General features: G+C 55.3%; 2 long non-coding RNA genes across 2 annotated transcripts; both read right to left on the bottom strand.

Moving 5' to 3' along the window:
- Window positions 1–487: 487 nt before the first annotated feature.
- On the bottom strand, window positions 488–1463 carry LOC131275532 (uncharacterized). The gene is made up of 3 exons (XR_011647252.1): window positions 1376–1463; window positions 935–967; window positions 488–603 (listed from the first exon to the last, which is right to left on the bottom strand). It is a non-coding gene; the product is annotated as an uncharacterized lncRNA (long non-coding RNA).
- A 458-nt stretch (window positions 1464–1921) lies between these two features.
- On the bottom strand, window positions 1922–3824 carry LOC139437451 (uncharacterized). Its single transcript, XR_011647251.1, has 3 exons — window positions 3722–3824; window positions 3156–3240; window positions 1922–1994 (listed from the first exon to the last, which is right to left on the bottom strand). It is a non-coding gene; the product is annotated as an uncharacterized lncRNA (long non-coding RNA).
- Window positions 3825–6733: the final 2909 nt, after the last annotated feature.

Genomic DNA, 6733 nt, shown 5'->3' with positions numbered 1-6733 from the left:
GACTGCCTGAGAGATGGGGCAGCATCACCTCATTTCACAGATGAGGAAACAGGTCCAAAATGGGGTGACTCACCACATTTGCAGGGTTGTTCAGGAGTGGAGAAGGGATCCCAGCAATAAACTGTCAGGCTCCAAATCCCACACTTAGCTTGAGGCTCCCCTGAGCCCCAAGCCAGCCCACACTTGCCACCCTGGATGGGGAACTCACGCTTCACTCCAAGGCCTTCTGGGAAGTGATCAGTCTTTAAGCTCTAACTGGCTGCCTGGGGTGGGGGCTCCCTTTCACAAGACAGGCGGTAGCTGCAGGACAGAGTGGTGGCTGTGAGGCTTCTGGGAGCCACACCTCAGTCCTCCTTCCCAGTGTATGCACAGCAGCGGCATTTGTGTGCCCCAGCTCTCTTCAGGGAATAGGTCCTATGCTGACCCAGGAGCCACCAGGGCAATCCTGCCATACCATGGCCTGAGTCTATCCTGGACTCACCTGTCAGCCTCACTGAGCTGCTCCATGGCCCCAAACCAGGCTGCAAATGGCTCACTGGGCACAAGGGTGTCAAAGCAGCAGCCTGCCTGGAGCTGCTGGAGCTCAGCAATCATCTGGTATTCCTGGGGCCAAAAGAAAGAAGTGGTGCCACTGAGGCCTGTGTGGGCTTGCTGAGTGGGAGGGGGCCAGGGGCTGATTTGGCTCCTGTGGGTCCCCTCACTCCTCCACTCCCACCCAGGCTTACCTGCTCTCAGGGCTGACTTCACACAACTCATCCTCCACGAAGTTGTCCTTCATCCCACGTATAACCCCCACCCTCCAGAAAAGGCTGTCTTTTCTCCTAAAACTCTTCCTGTCTACCTAAGCGGTCATGGGTGTCCTACCCAGGAGGGTCTCTGTTTTTCTCCTCCTCACCCCAGCCCATTGTCACAAACGATGGCCACAGCTGCTCACCTTCCTTTTTTTCTCAAAATTGACCATCATTCCCTGGAAGACAAAGAGTTTGCATCCATCATAAAAGGGCCCCCAGCCATTGCCATCCCCATTGCCCTGAGTTCCTGTCATGCTGCACCACTGGAGGGTCAACATGTGTGGGGCAGTCCAGCCCAGGGATGGACCCAGGCAGGCTTCTGGGCACCAGGAGTGGGGACTGGGAGTGGAGACAGAGAGACCTTCCAGTCCCAGGCTCTGAGGACCATGGGGAGATGGACATTTTTACCAGGCCCTGGTTACTCATCTGTAAGAAACCCATGGCACCCCAGCTCCCAGCGCTGCTGGGAGGCTCCCAGAAGGTGCGGTGTGCCCACTGCTGAGAGCGCTGTGCTCAGGGAGGGCCTCTCATCCCAGGCCTCATGGTCCCTTTCCCACCCTGACCCAGCCCCCAGGCTCACTCACATCCAGATATTCCTTCATGGCACAGTCCATCATCACAAATTTTGTGAGGAATGTCCCAAGGTATGGGACAGTGTCCTGGATGACACCCTATGGCATTAGGAGGGGGTGGGGTGGGGATGAGCACAGATTCTCAGGTGTCCCCAAGACCTTCCCTGAAATCTCCTCAGCCTCAGGCTCAGGGATCACCCAGCCTTCCAATGGGACAGCACAGGACACTGAACTGTCACCCCTAATTTCCCTTCCCCAACCTCCAAGGACCGCAAACTCCCTTGCAGTCACCTCTCATCAGTGCCTTTTCTTTCATCAAGATGTTTACCCTCCTCCCCCACCCCATCCACCCAGAGTTGTCTATTCCCAGCTCTTGCTGTGACTGGCGGCAAATAGTTCCCCCAGGATCCCCATGGCTCCTGGCCCTAAAGGTTCTAGTGGGGGTGCACTGAAGGGAGGCTTTCCAGGCTATGTGGCCCAGGAGGGATGGGTTTGAGGAGGTCCCCATCCTGACTTGGAAGCCACCTGGCCTGACCCTCCCAGCCTCAGGCACACTCACCCTCTCCTGCTGCTGCTGCTTCTGGGTCCTCTTGGGGTTCATCTTCAGGGTAGATAACTTAAAGATCCCCTTCTGCCAAGGTTGAGGACGAGGTCAGTGAGGCTCTCCACCTTTCACCCATTGTCCCTGGTTCCTTGGGTGATTTGTACCACATGGGCAGGTACAAATCTGCCACCATCACTTCCTGATATCCCTGCATAACCTTGTGCAAGAGGGCTGGGCTCCTGAGCCTGATTGTTCATCTGTGACTTGATGACAAAGACCTAAACCCCCTCATTGGATCCAGAGCTCTCAGTGATGCATGCTAGCAGCACAGATGCTCTGAACATCGTGCTTTCCTCCTCAAAGTCGTGGGAATGCTCAGCCTCATTCTTTTTCTCCCTTGAACCTTGACACCTCACTGTGAAGGTGAGCCCCACTGGATGGTCATACCTCCATTCCATGTGAGGACACAGAGATCCAAGAGTGTATCGACTTGTACCTATTCACTCAGGGTGTTGGAGGACAGCCTTCTCCCTCTCAGATGGAGGCCTCTTCTGAAATATCACCCCACTACCCACTGTGTGTGTGAGGGGCCTCATATCGTCCCAGCCATGGAGCTTGAGATTGGGGTGTCTCTGGAGGCCTAGCTGAGTACCTCCTTTAACCCCATCCCACTTTAGTGGAGACCCCAAAGTCTGCCCAAAGTCTAACCAAAGTTGATCCCCAGGATCAACTCAGGATATCCAAAGTTGATCCTCAAGGTCAACTCAGAATATTCTGTCTGAAGCAAGTCCCTGCATCCACTCAGGAATGGTCTCCCAGATGCCAGGTCTGACTGTCCAGGTAGAGTGGGGACCACCTGGAGCACTGCACATTAATGTTTTGCTTCTTCTTTTATGTTGAAGCTTCTAGTTATGGTCAGGAAGGACCTGACATGTTTTCCTGTCTTCCAAATATTTCTCATAGTCTTCTGGCACACACATCATTGCCAACGTGGCACTGTTATGAGACTGTCCCCCATGGATAGACACTTCTCATCCTGCCAGTTCATCATCTCCTCCTGAATCATCACAGCCACCTCCACCACATCTGAGAACCACAGCCTACTGTTCTATAACTGCCCCCCACCACCTGCCCATGAACTAAACATATCTATCTTCCACACAAGAACAGATAGAATTTTCCAAAGAAACTTTCAGTGAGAAACTTAGAAAACCACATCCCACTCAGAAACCCCGGCCTCCTCTTTACCTTGATGAGCCGCTCCTTGCTCTGTGAGTAGTTGTTGTCATTTGGGGACATCTCAGACAGCTTCTGAAATAGGTGGAAGCTGTCCCTGGGGGAGAGCAAGAAGGGAGAAGAAAGGTGGGAGTGAGTGGGAGGGTGTAGGGGCTATTCCACTTTATTTTAGTCACCTAGGACTTGGACGGCCTGGATGGGTGATGCTGAAACTAGGTAGCTCTGAGTGCTGCAGGATATCATGGGACTTGGGTCTGAGCTCTCATGTGGACACAATGGGGATCCCAATTCCCATTTCATGAGCAGCTGGTTTTCACACATGTGGATTTCAATTGGACAGAGTATTGCTGAGAAGCAAACACTTCACATGCTCCCATTTTACTCAACTCTGTATCTGACAGAGGAAGGAACCAGTGCTGAGGAAAAAAGCTGACCTCAGGTCATGTGGGGACCTAGAGCACGACACTGCCAGGCCCCTGCTCAGGAGCCGCTGCCTCCCAGGCTCCCTGAATGGCAATGCCCAGCCCCCACAGGGTCCCTGGTCCACCCTGGTGCTTCCTGGGGTGAGGCCTGCCCACCTGGAAACTTCCTGCCATGTCTTCTTCAGACGGTGAATCGAATGACTCTGAAGAGCAGAGATGACAGCATAGAATGAGGAAAAGTTCCTAAGGATTCTGCACTCCTGGGAAGAGAGAAAAAATGAGCCATAAAGTGGGGTTTAGTACCCCCCTGCTCCAGCTCCAGCCCCATCAGCTGATTTCTCCACTCTTGGATTAGATAGGCACAGAGAAATCCCCTGAGGGACAGCTCTGGGCCCAATGTGCGACACCAACACTCAATCCAAGGTAGTAGTCTGGGTGGGAAGTGAGGAGAGTGCAGGGCTGTGCTACAGCCAGGGAAGGCCTGTGGTCCTGAGAGCTCATAAGACAAAGAGGGGTTCTAGGATCCCAGAAAGGGCCCCTAAGAGTACCTTGGCCACCTCGATCCAGTGCTCCACCACCCTGGCCCTGTCCGGGGCCTTCATGTTCCAGTCCCCAAGGCAGGTGGTGATGACGCAGTTGGTCACATAGTTGAACTGGGTGATGGTGGCGCGGACGGTGGGTGCCAGGTGCTCCTTGCCCTTCTTGTTACACTGGGACCAGATGGAGCCCAGGCAGTGATAGGGCACCACCTTCTTGAACAGCTCCTGGAGAGAGGGGATGTCAGCAGGCCCCACCCTACCCAGCTCAGACTCTGCAGGCCCTTAGGACCCAGGCCAGTGTCCAGTGGTCTCAGATGGAGCTCAGCAGCCTGAGGACAGGGTGTGTTCTCTGCCCCTTAAGGGGACCTAGCACTCAAGTGACTGAGGGCTCAGGGCTAGCGGGGGAAAAGAGCGCTGCATTTTCAAGTCCACCTCACAACCCCAGCACCTGGGGGCCTCATGCCTCCAGAGGTCCAAGCAGCACCATCACCCCTCCTGATAGTGTCTCCTGTCCCCTTTACAGTCAGGTGCACAGTCCCTGTGGGGACCAGAGGCTTTGGGTGCCGGCCAAAGGATCAGTGCACATCAGGGTCTCATTAGTGTCAATGCTGTGGAGACCCCAGTCAGAGTGGGCCACCCTGGAGCTGGCTGTACCTTAGTGAGTTGCCTTGAACCCCCCAAAGCCTACACCCCCAAGGCTTCCTATTTCTTTGCTCTCATGTGGTCCTCATAGTCAGTACATGTGGCAGGTAAGGCCAGTGTCCTATATCTACCCTCCAGAGAAGTAGTGTGGGCTTGGGGATTAATCCATTTGCCCAGGTTACACTGCTGGGGGGGAGCCAGTGTTTAGACCCAGATCATAAGATTCTGGATCAGGGGATGGTAAGGACTGGGCTGCAGTTCCTGGGAGGAAGATCCACCCAGCTCCACCCTGCTGAGCCCAGCTGCTCACCGCATCCCTTCGAGTGAGCTGCTCTGCCACCAGCTCAGGAGGGAAGGTCAGGAGGTCAGCCTTCCTACTCAGTCTGTGCTCTGAGCTCTCAGGCCAGGTGCAGGAAGGCTCTGGTTGTGCGGCCCACCCTGGTGCTGGTTTCAGCACTGGCAGTGGCTCTGGTGGTGGTGCCACACTTGTCTCACCCTCGAGAGTCAGTGCTGCTGAAGGTGGGTTAAGAGGCGGTAGCTCCACAATGGGCACTGGTGTGAACTGTGCAGGTGGCACTGGAGGTAGTGGTGCGATGGCCTCCAGCTCAGGAACTGGAGATAACGATGGTGATGCGGCTTCCTCCAGTCTGGGTGTAGGTGCTACACCTGGGGCTGGAGCCACCTTGACCATCCGCACTGTGTGGGTCTCCTCCCTCATGGGCGCCGAGTCATTCTTCCTCTGGCGTGGGACAGGGAGGCAATTGTGGTCAGAAGCTGAACCATGGACCCCCAGGTGGGGCTGGAGCTGAGGGCAGACCTGCTGCACCCAAGCCCTCAGCGACTGGAGTCAGAGGGGGACGTGTGTGCCTCTAGCAGAGAAAGGTCCCCGGCCTTCAAATTGAATTTGAGGCTAGGGAATAATAGAGAGATGAGACCAGACCCTGGCAAAGGGCAGAAGCCTGTGGTGTCCCTGGGGGAGAAAGACCCCTGCAGGGCTGAGGATCTGAACACACACCTTTGGAAACAGCAGACCCACATGGTCAGTAATGATTTTTGGGACTCCACTGGTCTTGGGGACAAAACCACAAGGTGATGCTTTTTGCCACTCTGACCCCAGATCAGGTAAAAGAAGGAAAATAAAAAGAGCCAATTCTAGGCAGGGTGCAGGGAGGCTCCTACCCACAGACAGCTGGGGGGAGGAAATGCTCCAGCCTTAGGGAAGTTATGTGGCCCTTGCTGTGGAAAGGGATGTCTGTCTGTCCTCTGCCCAGCCATCCCTTTCCTGGGAGCTTCTACCAGGGGCAGGGGGGATCAGAGCCTTGTGGCCCATGGGAGGTGCTCAGCGCAGCAGTGCTGAAAGGGCCACAGGAAAGGACTGTTCGAGGTCCATGGCACTGAAGGCAGAACGGCTGCGCTAAGCTACCTTCCTTCTTGAATATTGGGCAGCTGAGGCAGGCCTCAGCTCCTGGCCTGGGCAGGTTAAGGTGATGGATTTTGGAGATGGCAAGAACCCATGTAAGTGAGAGGAGCTGTGTGACTTGGAGCAGGTGAGGAAGGACAGTCCCCAGGGCTGCTGCCTGGGGGACTGGGGCCAGGGAGTGAACAGAGGTACAGTAGCAAAACACAAATGTGTCTGAAGTGAGCCCACCCTTCAGCCTGCCCTGAAGGGAAATCCATGCAAGGCAAAATGCAAATGTGTCTGAAGTGAGGCCACCCTTCAGCCTGCCCTGAAGGGAAATCCGTGCAAGAGACTGCTCTCTGATATTCCTATAACACTGGAAGTGCCCTGCCCCCTGGTCTGAGGAATGGCCCTGTGGTGGGTGATTGGGGGTGACCCAGGTTCCTGGAGAAGAGGGATCCTGGGCCACTCAGGCATGAAAGCCTTGGGAGAGAGAGCAGTAAAGTGGCCAGGGGGGGATACAGATCCTGGGGTGCTCTCCCTGGTTTTGAGGCCCCCATCGGCATCCGCTCCCACCTGGAACAAGCG

The sequence above is a fragment of the Dasypus novemcinctus genome, chromosome 23 (genome assembly GCF_030445035.2).
Source record: "Dasypus novemcinctus isolate mDasNov1 chromosome 23, mDasNov1.1.hap2, whole genome shotgun sequence".
NCBI classification, from domain to species: domain Eukaryota; kingdom Metazoa; phylum Chordata; class Mammalia; order Cingulata; family Dasypodidae; genus Dasypus; species Dasypus novemcinctus.
This window is presented reverse-complemented; position numbering and strand designations above follow the sequence as displayed.